Source organism: Elephantulus edwardii, unplaced genomic scaffold, assembly GCF_000299155.1.
Source record: "Elephantulus edwardii isolate Elephantulus edwardi_28Jun2011 unplaced genomic scaffold, EleEdw1.0 scaffold00229, whole genome shotgun sequence".
NCBI classification, from domain to species: domain Eukaryota; kingdom Metazoa; phylum Chordata; class Mammalia; order Macroscelidea; family Macroscelididae; genus Elephantulus; species Elephantulus edwardii.
In genome coordinates this window covers 3,306,305-3,319,801 of record NW_006399979.1, presented here as the reverse complement: position 1 = coordinate 3,319,801, position 13,497 = coordinate 3,306,305, and the positions used below count along the sequence as shown (strand labels likewise).

The 13,497-nt window shown below is 38.3% G+C and overlaps 1 protein-coding gene and 1 pseudogene across 1 annotated transcript in view; both read right to left on the bottom strand.

Moving 5' to 3' along the window:
• Positions 1-13,497, bottom strand: part of PHIP (pleckstrin homology domain interacting protein) — a 184,240-nt gene that overhangs the window by 152,774 nt on the left and 17,969 nt on the right. The gene's annotated exons all lie outside the window — the stretch shown is intronic.
• On the bottom strand, positions 6,580-11,532 carry LOC102869402 (annotated as a pseudogene).

The window sequence follows — 13,497 nt, the reverse complement described above, 5'->3', positions numbered from 1 at the left end:
ATCAGGGTGGGGGTATGACAGAAAAAACTGGATAAATTATGTATATTGTATTGAAACAGATGAGGGAAAGGACAGATTAGAAGTGATATATGATTGAGTATTATGGTTAGCACAGGAATCCAGAATTAAGGTTGCATAGAGAAGTGTACTCGGGGTGGGGGTTGGGGGGAAGGGATGTGGGAATTGTATATTAATGAAGGAATTTTTTTTCTCTCTCTTCGGAGGGGGAAGTGAGCTAGCTGGTGGGGAGGGGTGGGGAGAAAATTGCGGCAATGAATGAATGGAAATCCAAAACCTCTGTAAAAAAAAAAATTATAAAAAAACCCAACAACCCGTTACTGTAGAATGAGTATAAGGATCCATGAGGGAGGGGTAGAAGCAGAGGGATGAGGATGTGCAGAGGGAGAGTGGGATTAATCATGGATTTGTACAATGTGATGCGTGGCAGGGGTGAGGGAAATTGGAAGAATCTGTTCTGGAAAACAATGTATTTTTGAATTTTGTAAATAAGATAGTGTCATTTTCTTTAAAAAAAAAAAAAAAGAAAATGGAAAGGATATACAGAACCACTGTACTAAAAGGATTAATCAGTGTTCAATTATTTCAGGAGGTAACTTACGATCAAGAACCAATGGTACCGAAAGTAGTAGTTCATTATGCACTGAAAGCATCCACAAAAATAAGATTACAGGAATTAACAGAATAGCAACTGAAATATTTCAACAGATGTAGCACTTGGAGGCGTTCACTATGCCAAGAAACTTGAAAGACAGCTTCCGGGTCAACTGACTCAAAGGAAGGAACTCTCTACTCACTAGCACGTATTTAATTTCCCTTTATCTATCAAAAGAGAATGACTCAATATATAATCTATAAAAAAAAATTCCGGAATTATATCTTAATGCATAAAGTTTAGGATTTATAATACCTACTTAAGGATACACAATCCATAACAGAAAACATCCCAGCGCTACTTGGGTCTTTTTCCAAATACCGAAAAATGTGTACTCAAGAAACATTAAAATATTTTACCAAAGTGTTTTTCCTACTAATTTCCCAGTTTATTTTGTATTATATTTTGACTAATTTTACTTTCATTGTGACTCTAGTTAAAGTGAACATGCGGAAAGTTTTCTCAAAATATACTACAAATGCAATTCAGTTTAAAATTATACCACATAAACAGCTGCCAGATTAAACTAACCCACATGAACTAAACAATAATAACATTTAAGAGTACATGAAAACTTTGTATACTGATTCTATTCCTAAACACTGACACTGAGTCTTCCTAATGAAATAATGGCACATCCTTAAATTGCCTTTCAGGAGTTAACTTCTGTAAAAACTGACCCCTACAGTTCATTCAAAGTTCAAATAGTTGCCTGTACATAAGCCATAGGTAATGTCAGAATCTTTATGAGAAAATTTATAATAAAGTACTTAACAAAGTACTTAAAGTATTTAACATGTCCATAAATTACATGGTTTTGCCACTAGGCCACCACACCTTCCTAACAACAATTTGTTTTAGAGTCTCAAAAGTGTTCCCATGACAGTCTGAAAAGAATAGACAATTAAACATTGTATTTATGACAATTAACAATCTGCAACAGAACAAGCTCCCAAAGTAAATTGGGAGCAAGATGGGTAGGGAAATGTGTATGTATGAGTGAATGAATGAAAGCCAATTTTTTTGCATTCATTTAAAACAATTTAAAAAAAATCACAGCTAAAAAAGAAGTGTTCCCATGAAAAGGAGACATGACTATCGAGTCACAAAAGATAATTAAATACAATTCTCTTAAAAGGGTAGCTGTGCTAGGAATCAAATACCCTGACAAAAGTTACTATAAAGGAAAAAAAAACAACTAGAGAAAGGTTCTAATTAAAGAGATTTCCAAGAATTGGATGATGAAATTCTTTCTTATACAATTAATGTGAATAAATGTTAAAAACCAATACAACACACAATAAAAGACAACACTGTTATTATAACTAGTCTGAAAAACAGTGGCAGCTGCTAACAAAAACAAATCCACCAATCACTCAATGGGACAAAAATGTGGCTGTCTACAGCTATAAAAAAGATCTCACTCTCTTTTTTATTAAACTCTGGCTTCCAATGAGTCAATTCCAACTTATAATGACACTCCCTCCATTAGGTTTTGAAGGCTGCAAATCTTCATGAAAGGAGATTGCCCATTGTTTTATTCCAAGGAGCCAAGGGTGCACTGGAACCACTATAAATACACAGGCTTTTGGTAAGCAGTGTAATACACCAACAGATTAGCAGCCTAAAAAACCCAATGGAGCAATTCTATCGTCCTACACTGTTCTAGGCACTTTACATACATTCTTATTACCATCCATCTTTTGAAGTAATTAATATTATTATTCCCCATCTTGGCTACTAAGTTACCCTAACCAATGAAAAAGGTTAACAGAAGAATTGATGCCTTTGAGTAGTGGTGCTGGAAAAGACCACTGAACATACTATTGACTGCTAAGAGAATAAGTAAGTCTGTCCTAGAGAGAGTGAGAACAGTTTGCTCCTTGGAGGCAAAGACTTTGAAGCTCTGTCTCATATACTTTGGACATGTCAATAGAGACCAGTCCTTAGAGGACAAAATGCTTGGAAAGGTTAAGGGGGTGTGCAGGAAAGAAGACCCAGGACGAGATGGATTGAACAGTGACTGTGGCAATGGAATCAGGTATTGTCAGAAAAGATGAGGTTGGCTCAGGACAGGACAAGGTTTGGGGCCAATGGCCACAGGGTCGCTATGAGTTGTCATCTTGATGGCACTTAACAACAAAGAGATTATAGTATAGAAAGGAAAATCACTAAATAAGGACTTAATACAATGATGTATTCCCAATAAAGTGTTCCCAAATAAAAGACATAAAGAAATCCTGAAATGTATAAATATAGCAAATAGTTTTAAATATTTTGGGTTAAGAGGGAAAAGTTTCTGGGGAGTAAAACATAAAAAGTATTTTCACTAGTATCCCTCTGAACTATAATGAGTAAAAAGAATGTAATTAACAGCACCAATTGCATTTGCAAAGTTTTAAAATAAAATTTCAGGAAAAACTCTCTAATAATGTTACAGAGTTATTTATTGACTGACTTGATATCAATATATTTCTAAGAGTTACTCAAGGAATTAAGATGTTTTCTCTCAAATTTAAAAAGTGGTATTTCTCTGACAAGATATAACCTTCAATGAAAATGTTTCATTGTCTTTAGTCTACATACTAATATCTATTTCAGAAGCTGATTATACTCAAAGCAGTAAATGGGGACAGCTGTTAGAACAATAACGCATAAAGACGTAAGGAAAAACATCAGGCATTATATAAATGGGATTTAAATAGGTAAAAAAAATATACACAAAAGCAAAATAAAGTTATAATATGAATGTTACTATCTTCAATTTCTTTATAATTAAGCAAAAATTCTTACAGAATTGCATGAAAAGTAAATGTGGCACAATATTATTAAGTGTAATACTTTATCATTAGGGACCTACAGTGGCATAGCCTCTACAAAGTTCCAATGCTAAGCTATAGACTCCATTTATCAGTTTGAATCTACGAGGCACTTTACATAAGATAGACAGACTCCTCCTATGCAATGAGCAGCCTCAGAAAATCAAAGAAAGGTCACCCTGAGTCATTACTAACTTCAACAGCAATGGGTGAGTGATACTCTCTCTTCCTAAACAGCCAAAGCAGCTCTGGTGGTGGTTCGCTTAAGACATGTGAGCTGTTAACAAAAAGGCTGGCACATGAAATCTACCAGTCACTAGGAAACAGAAAAATTAGGCTATATACAACAGTACTGAACCTTGCTCTATCCTGAACCAATCTCATCGTCTCCAATTAATCCCATTTCTCCAGTTACTGTATCAATCCATCCCATCCGAGGTGGTCTTCTCCTGTGCTGTCCCCTCCACCTTTCCAAGCATGATGTCCTTCTCCAAGGCCTGGTCTCTCCTGGCCATATGCCTAAAGCATGCAAGACTAAGATTCAAAATCTTTGCCTCTGTGAACAATCTGGTTGCAACCTCTCCACGACAGACCTGTTTGTTCTTAAAGTCCATGAGATGTTTAATATTCTTCTCTAGTACCACAACTCAAGGCATCAATCCTTCTATCATCCTTTGTCCAGCTCAGATACAAAGCAAGTAACTGTGAAGACCATGATCTTCACCTTAGTCTCTAGAATGACATCGTTGCTCTTCAGTACTCTAGAGAGGTCCCTGACAGCTGACCTTTCCATTGCAACTTGTCTTTTAATTTCCCGACAGCTGGTGCCATGAGTGTTGATTATAGAACCAAGCAAGCTGAAGTTATCAACAATCTCTCTTCTCCATCCTTCAGGAAGCTACAAATTGGCCCAGTGGTGAGAATCTTTATTTTCTTTTAGTTCCTTCTTCTTGTTTACTGTAGAATCAGAACAGACTCACAGATAACCCAGTGGAGGGTTTTCAGAGGCAGTTACAGGAGATCACTGTCCATCCTTCTCCCATGAAATAGCTGGTGGCCTCAAACTGTGTGCCTTCAGGATTGTGGTGCAGCTTCTTGCCACTGGGTCACCAGAGCTCCTTATACAGAGCTGTAAAAAGCCAGCTATTTAGCTATTGTGTCCACTGCAATATGCAAATGTCCACTACAAAAATGCAATACTAATATCATGATGATTATCATCATCATCATCAGTGTTCCTCGGAGGCAAAAATGATAAAACTTCATCTCATATACACTGGACATGTTGGAAAGGAACATCATCCTTGAGATGCTGGAGGGACAGTGAAAGACAACCCTCAACCAAGTAGACTGACACAGGGGATTATGAGGATGGCACAAGATGGGACTAGGGTTTGGATCTCTCGTTCACAAGGTTGCTATGAGTTACACTCAACAACATCTAACAATCTCATGATTAGAAAAATGGAATAAAATGGTAGTAGTAAAAACTGAATAGGTTACTCACAAAATGAACAACTCGACAAATATACTCAAGTACAAGAGCAGGAGGCAGGGAAAGTACAAGACAGAATAAAGCCCATTACAGAAAATGTAACAGAAAAGAAACAGGTATTATCTACTACTTTATATTACACACTAAAATTTTATGGTAAATTTTTAAGAATTAAAATATTGTAAAATAATCTTTCTAACCATTAAGGAAGAGAGTCTGAAAAAATGCAGTCCTAAAAATCTAGGAAAAAATTTCTGAATTAATAATTTTTTTAATTAATAAGTTTTAAGAAATTATACAGCAAGCCAATTAACAGTATTAGAATTATGAAGAAATATAACATTGGAAGTAAGAAGACACAGTCTTCTCTTGGAAAATTACTCAGGATTTGCTAGCAAAATAATTCATTAAAATAAAATTTTAAAAGGTGGAAGGTAGCTTTTACTGTCAACACTGTGCCTCACTGTGTTATATTGCATTTAAATCACTCAATTTTGTTAAGTGTCATCCTTGTTTTATAGATGTGGATTTGAAAGGCCAAAAATTAAACCTTTTATCTGAGGTTACAGATAAAGACTAAAGCAAAACTAAGGTTTGTACATAGCGATTACAGCTGCATTCCATACCTGAGTCTGTTTTATCTCAAATGTGTATGTTAAAACGGAAATATGGTTCACTTCTTATCCAGTATCAGTTTATCAAATGTTTTTACATTTTTTTGGTAAATGTTTTGATACTGTATACATTTCTACACATCAAAAAATTGAACCCTTTCAAATACACTAAAACAGTTTTAACGTAATACAGTGTTATTAATAGTTTTGATGTACATGAAGCAGTACCTGTTTGTTATTACAAACGACTGTTATGTACCTTGGGCAGTAGGATGCAGATGGCTGTGTCCAGATGAATGTCACAGCAAACTGGATGAGAGTTAAGAGATGCCACAGCTGGCCTAACAGTATAACATGGGACTGGGGGCTCTATTACTGTGCTGCAACCACTTCTAGGAGGTGCATGATGAGGCCCAACATTTACTGCAGAGTCAAGCTATCCAAGTATCGCCAGATGCAAGCACTTTCCACAGAAATAGTGGAGGCATTACTGAGCAAGCTGTCACTTGGCAGCAGTGGGGACAGAACCTGAGCTAGGTTCAAATTCTCATCAACCTGTCTAGCTACCTCTCTCAAATTCTAGTCTTCATGCTCTTTGCCTATAAGGTGTGAGCATCATTAAATATACTTTTTATCCCCCATCTTATCCATTTCACAAAGGAGTTCATCACGAGGGGCTTGAAAATAAATTTAAGAGGTAAAAAACTTAAAGAACAAGCCCAAAATGCAGTATATTTTGGAGGGAACAATGGACCAGTAAAATGTAGTTAGTGGGAAAACTTGGTGAAAATGCAATAAAGTCTGGTGTTTAGTTAATAACAATGCATCAATACTGTTTTCCTATTTTGGGGGTGGGGGAGGGGAGCTCACAGCTCCAAGCAGTCGCACTGCTGCTAGTGGCACAATGGTCAGAAGGGCAAGCTCTCAGAGGAATGGGAAGGACAGGGTTGTTGGGGGACTTTGAACCTACACTATTCTTCAGAGTCCACTTTGGGCAGTGGCTGAGAGGTCCCACCAGGCCACACCATACCGTACAGAAAAGGGCAGCTGTCCCTGGGATTTTGTGGCTTCAAAACTCATGTTGGAAGGGTAATCCCTGTGGCTAGCAGAGTTGACCAAGGCACAGACTCTCCAGTCCCTGTTGTAGCTGAGTAAGGTGCTCAGACCTGGGCTGTTCAGGTCAAAGACCTGGAAGTTCTCAATGATATACTTAGTGCTCACAGACTTGGGAATCACAATCATGTTCCTCTACATGAGGAGCAGGATGAGGACCTTCTTGTGCTTGGTTGTAATTGTGTTGATCCTGGGATCTCCCAGCAGGAAGGGGTCAGGCCAGAGGAACCCAATGGGCTATAGGCAGTCAACACGATGCCCTTGGACTGGCAGTACTGGGTCAGCTTCTCCTAGGTGAGATATGGGTGACACTAGATCTGATTAACTTCTTTAAAATCCCCTCAATCTGCACGTGGTTGAAGTTGGAGATGCCGATGGCCTCACCACACCCTTGTCCACCAGCTCCTCCATGGCCGTCCAGGTGTCCAAAAAGTCAGTCTCACCTGGAATCATGCAGAGGGAAAGTCTTCCCCCACCTTAAAGCCAGCTGGCCAGTGGATCAGGTAAAAGTCCAGTTTCAAGTTGCTGAGCATCTTCTTACAGGCCTCCTTCACCCAGTTCTTGCTGTGGTAGGTATCCCAGAGCTTGCTGATGATGAAAAGTTCCAGGCATTGAACCTCTCCAGCCTTGAGCTTCTCTTGGAGGGTAGTGCCCACCTTGAGCTCATTCTGGTACATGTGGGTGCAGTCCATGTGCCAATAGCCTGTATCAACTGCCACCTTCACAGCCTTCTCGGGCTAGCCTGGAGGGTACATTCAGGTGTCCAGCCCCAAAATGGGCATCAGTGAGAAAACTAGTCATGATGATAACAGCACTCGCACTCACAATCAGGAACAAGCATGAGTGTGTTTTCTTTCTTTCTTTTTTTTAATAGATGTGCTAAGTAATAAGGCGTTAAGACGGAAAGAATATAGAGTCACTATACCAAAATTATTAGGCCAACACAGAAAAATTTCACGTTAACTTATTATCAAGAGGCAATGGTGATAGAGGAGGAAGTTCAAGCTACTCTCAAGGACTGGCAGAAAATAAGGCTCCACCTGAAAGGATGAGGTAATGGTGGGCATAGTCCAATGGAAATTAATTTCATAAAACACAATGTATGGGAATGATTGTATGAAACATAATGACAACTGAAGTGGGGGAAATCTGCATTTAAGAAAAAAAATACACTTGTACATTTAAAAAAACTAACGTGACCATAAAACCAATCCAACAAGGTGGAATTAATGGAATAGCAATTGGCATATTTCATCAGAGATGCTGCCCTGGACATGCTCACCAAGTTGTATCAAGACATATGGAGGACACTACATGGCCAAATGACTGGGTATTTATTTATTCATTAATATTATTCATATTTATTCCTATTAAAGAAAGAAAGAAAAAGGTGACCCAATAGAGTATGGAAGTAATCTAACAATATCACCAATACCACATGTAAGTAAAATCCTAATGAAGATTATTAAAAAATGACCAGGACTGCACATTTGACAGCGAACTATCAGAAATACACGCTGGGTTTAAAGTGTTTTTGCCATAGCACTAGAGACACTATCACCAATGTCAGATGGATCTTGGCCAGCAACTACAGAATACCAGGAAGATGTTGTGTTTTGACTATGCAAAGGCATTCAAATGTGTAGATCATAACAAATTATGGGAAACATTAGAAGAATGGCAATTCTAGAACATTTATTTGTGTTCATTGCAGAATGTGAACATAGAACAAGCAGTTTTCCTTCAATCAGAACAAAGGAAAACTCTGTATGTTTAAAATAAGGAAAGGTATGTGCACTGGGCAACTGACTGGAAGAGATCTATATTTGTTCCCATTCCAAAGAAGGGTCACCCAACTGAGTGCGGAGACCACAGAACAATCTCATTGATTTCACATGCAAGCAAGATTCTACTGAAGATTATCCAAAAACGACTGGAACAGCACATCAGCAGAGAACTGCCAGAAGCCCAGGCTGGGTTTAGAAGGGGTCCTGGTACTAGGGATATTGTAGCTGATGTTAGATGGATCTTGGCTGAAAGCAGGGAATACCAGAAGAATGTCTATCTGTGTTTCATTGATTATGCTAAGACGTTTGACTGCATGGATCATAACAAACTGCGATTGACTCTGAGAAGAACAGAAATCCCAGAACACTTGATCATTCTAATGCAAAACCTATACTTGGACTAAGAGGCAGTCGTCAGAACAGAGAGCAGGGTAATACTACATGGTTCAAAATTGGGAAGGGTGTAAGCCAGGGATGTGTCCTATCTCTATACCTTTTCAACCTGTATGCAAAGCAGATTATCCGAGAGGCTGGGCTCTATGAGAAGTGTGGCATCAGGATTGGTGGAAGACCTATTAACAATCTGTGTTATGCAGATGATGACCCAACCCTGCTTGCCAAAACTGAGGTGGACCTCATGCACTTACTGCAGAGGGTCAAGGACTGCAGCCTTCAGTATGGACTGAGGTTCAATGTCAAGAAGACAAAGATTCTCACCACTGGACCAATTGGTAGCATCAAGTTGGATGGCAAGGAGATTGAGATTGTTCACAGCTTCAGTTTGCTCAGCTCCACAGTCAACACTCTTGGCACCAGCAGCCAGGAAATAAAAAAAACGTATTGCAATGGGAAAGTCTGCTGTTAGGGACCTCTCTAAAGTACTCAAGAGCAACACTGTCTCTGTGGAAACTAAGGTGCGCCTGATACAGGCCATGGTCTTTGCAATCACTTGTTATGCATGAGAGCTGGACAAAGACAAGGGAGGATAGAAGGAGAATTGATGCCTTTGAGCTGTGGTGTTGGAGAAGAGTATTGAATTTACCCTGGACTGCCAAGAAAACAAACAGATTCATTCTGGAGAGGGTTAAACCAGACTACTCCTTGGAGGCAAGGACTCTGGGGCTTTGTCTGACATACTCTGGACATGTTGTAAGGAGAGACAGGTCCTTCGAGAGGGACATCATGATTGGTAGGGTGGAGGGACAGCGCAGGAGGGGAAGACCCCCTACGAGGTGGATTGATTCAGGGACTGGGGTAATCGGGATGGGTGTGTCAGAGGCAATGCGATTGGCACAGGATACACAGCAGGGTTTAGGGCTGTTGTACATAGGGTCGCTATGAATCACAAACAACTCGACGGCACATAACAACATGTGTGAGGACTGTATCCTTTAACCATAACTGAAAAACTGTGTGCTGAATCTAAGAAACTGAACTATAGAAAGAACGTGGCATCAGGATTGCAAGACTCAACGACCTAGGATATGCAGATTACAAACTTATTTACAAACAAAAAGGAAAGACAAAGATGACTAGAAGCACATAAAACAAAAATCATCATAATTAGAGCAATAATCAACATTATGATAAACTAAAAAAAAAAAACTAAGTTGTCAATAATTTCATTTTATATGGCTTCCCATAAAAGCAACAGTCAAGAAACCAAATGACAAACATACGTGACATAGTAACTATGAAGGACCTCTTTTTCAAGTGCTAAAAAGCAAAAAAGTAAATGTAAGGATGAAGGAATACTTCACTCAAGCCATGGTATCTTCAATACACTCCTAATTCATGTGAAGCTGGCAAATGAATAATCCGTCTCTCTGGATTGGGGTATTGGTGAAGAGTACAGAATAGAACACCATGGACTGTTCAAGAACAAACATATTTGGAAGAACTTCATCTAGAATGATGCTTAGAAATGAAGTGAGATTGTCTCACTACTTTGGGCATTTTATGAGAGGTTAAGCCCCTAGAGAAACACATCACACTTGGTAGTTACATATTGTCAAATCTGAACTGACCCATAGCTGACCCTCCAGGATAGTTTTCAGATGCAATAATCTAATAGGAGGAGATAGCCCATCTTTCTTCCACAAAGCAGCTGCCAGAACCAAACAATGTACCATGAGGGCTCCAGAGCTCTCCACATTTGGTAGAACTATATGAAAAAGGAGAAGCCCCAAAATAACACAGATCAATACAGACTGCAACAAAGGGCTCAAGCATAACAGATTGTGAGGATAAAGCAACAAAGGGCAGTGTTTGGTCCTGTAATACAATAATTGCTATCAGTTATAACCAACTCAGCAGCAATTAACAACATATTTGTGGGTAACCGTGTCACATTTTGCACCAGGCTTGTCTCCAGAAGGTTAGTGGTTGGAATCCCCCAGACACTTCACAGGACAAAGTTGAATTACTGTGCTTCTATACAGATTTACAAATTTGGAAACCCTTTCATCAGACAGTACTTACTACGTGGTCCTATGAGGCCAAATTCAGTCAATGGCAGGGTGTAGGTATGAATGCTCACATTTAAAAGATAAAATAAAACCAAATCTGGTATATATTCAGATATCTTAAAAATACTGCAATGTAGTACTGCCTGTGTAGTTCTGCCAAGCCTGAGGTAAGACTTATTTTCCATTAGTATCTCAACAGTCATGCATTTACAGCAATGACAAACTGAAACCACCAAGGTGACTCTCACAAAACATCATACTAACCTATGAGTGTGTTAAGTTTTGTCATTTGAATTATTGAGCTGTTTCAATAAATATACATAAACACAGGAAGGGGGAAAAATATGATGTCTTACAACACATATTTGTTAATGTAATAAAGTTGGATTTTCCTGAAACTCTGAATGGAAAGGAAAAGAAAACCACTTTTAAGCCTTAAAAATGAAATCATCTTTGAGAAAAGCCCAATGAATTATATATCTACTTTGTAAGGCTTTTGATTATCAGTGCTGGTATCAATCACACAACGAATGCAAATTAACAAGTTATTTACCATCAGTCATTCCTTTTCATTGTCTACCACAGGGCTGACTGGCCATGGGTTGAAAAAGCAAACAGTACATCCTGTTTGTAATACGACTATGATAAAAGTATGTTTTCTCCAAAGGAAAAAATCTCCTAAGATATTTCACCTTTCCACCTTTTCCTTTTAGGAAATCAACTGTACCCTCACATAGTATCTATGGGCAAATAATACATGTCTCAAATCTTTGGTCACTGTGCTGTTCATGTTGTTGTTATTACCTGCCATCAAGTCAAGTATGACTAATGACAACCCTGTGAGTGACAGATCTGAACCCTGTCCTATCCTGCACCATCCTTATCATCACTGACATACGTGAGCCCACTGCCACAGTGAATGTATTAATCTAGCTGGTTGAGGGTCTTCCTCTTTTTCACTGACCTTATCAAGCATGATGTACCTTTTCAAGAAACAACCTATTCCAGCCACATGCCCAATGCACATGAGACAACGCTTCGTGATTCTTGCCCCAAGGAGCACTTCTAGTTGCATTGCTCAAAGGCACATCTGTTTGCTCTCCTGGCAGTCCATGGGATATATTCAGCACTATTCTCCAAAACCACAATCAATCACCTGTCATCCCTCTTTATTACCAGCTCTCAGATGCATAGCAAGTGATTGGTAATACAATGGCTTGAATTAAACACACCTTAAGTCTTATTGCTTATTTAACAGAAGTTCAAGAGAATATAGCAGAAAATAGTTAAAAATTTTTCTACGTATCAATAAAAGGCATACAGATTTAAGCAGCTCAAAAACCCTCAAGCCAAATTGGAAGAAAGAAAAGAAACTGGTGCACCAAGACAAGCTATGCAAAACTGAAGAAGAAAAAGTATTATAATGAACCAAAGCAAAAGATCACCTCTTACACAGGAAGCCTTAGATTTAAACCCAAGTCAATCAATAAGTATATGAGATAACAGCAACTCCAAATAGAATATAAAGACTGCCATACTCTATTTTTAAAGACAGATTTAAAATAAATACCAAAACAATGACAAAAGACATACTATTTATGCATGCCACAAAAGTAAAAATTCTACAGTATTTCAATACTGTAAGTATTTAGATAGGAAAGAGGTCAGCATTTTGACAGGTCAAAGGAAAGGGAGAAATAACATTCCTGGAAAGTAACACTCAAGACAGAAAGGTTGAGAAAACTTTATATAGGATTTGTTCTTGTTATGTGCCCTGCTCTATCCTGGGCCAACTTTATTGTTTCTGACACACCTAACCGCATTACGCCAGTCACTGAGTCAATTCATCTCATCTTCTCTTGCACTGTCCCTCCACCCACCCAAACATAATGTCCAAGGACAATCTCCAAGGACTGGTCCCTCCTTCTAACATGCCCAAGGTAAGCCAGACTGAGCTTCAGAATCCTTAAAGGTATTAAAGTAAAGGACTTCAGAATTTGTGGGTTTCAGAAGTACACAACCATTCAAGTATACTAATCAACTGGAAATCTTGTTGGTAATAATCGAGACGACAGAGCTCTAGAGATAGTAGTCAAGGTAGGAGTGAAGGATTTAGGAGGCATTTCATCTCGATCAGTCTTACTCTTATGAAATTTTAAATTATAAAAAGCATGTACCGTGCTTCTTAAAAGAGACTATTGTTTTCTGAATCATGGTAATACAACCCTAATAATAAACATTTTAATTATTTTTGGTAAAAATAAAATGCACTAATCAGCCTACAGAAGGTGTATTATATAAAATTCATAACCTTAAAGAAGGAAAAAGTTGTTTAACAGCTTTTTCACTCCGACTTCTAATGTATAATACTAATACACATAATAATACAAGGTTGTCTGGTTTTAGAGAAATGAAAAAAATACAAGGAAGTCCAGTGAATACCACTATCATTCAAATATATGTACCAACAACCAGAGCCAAGGAAGAGGATATAGAAGATTTTTACCAACTTTTACAATCGGAGATTG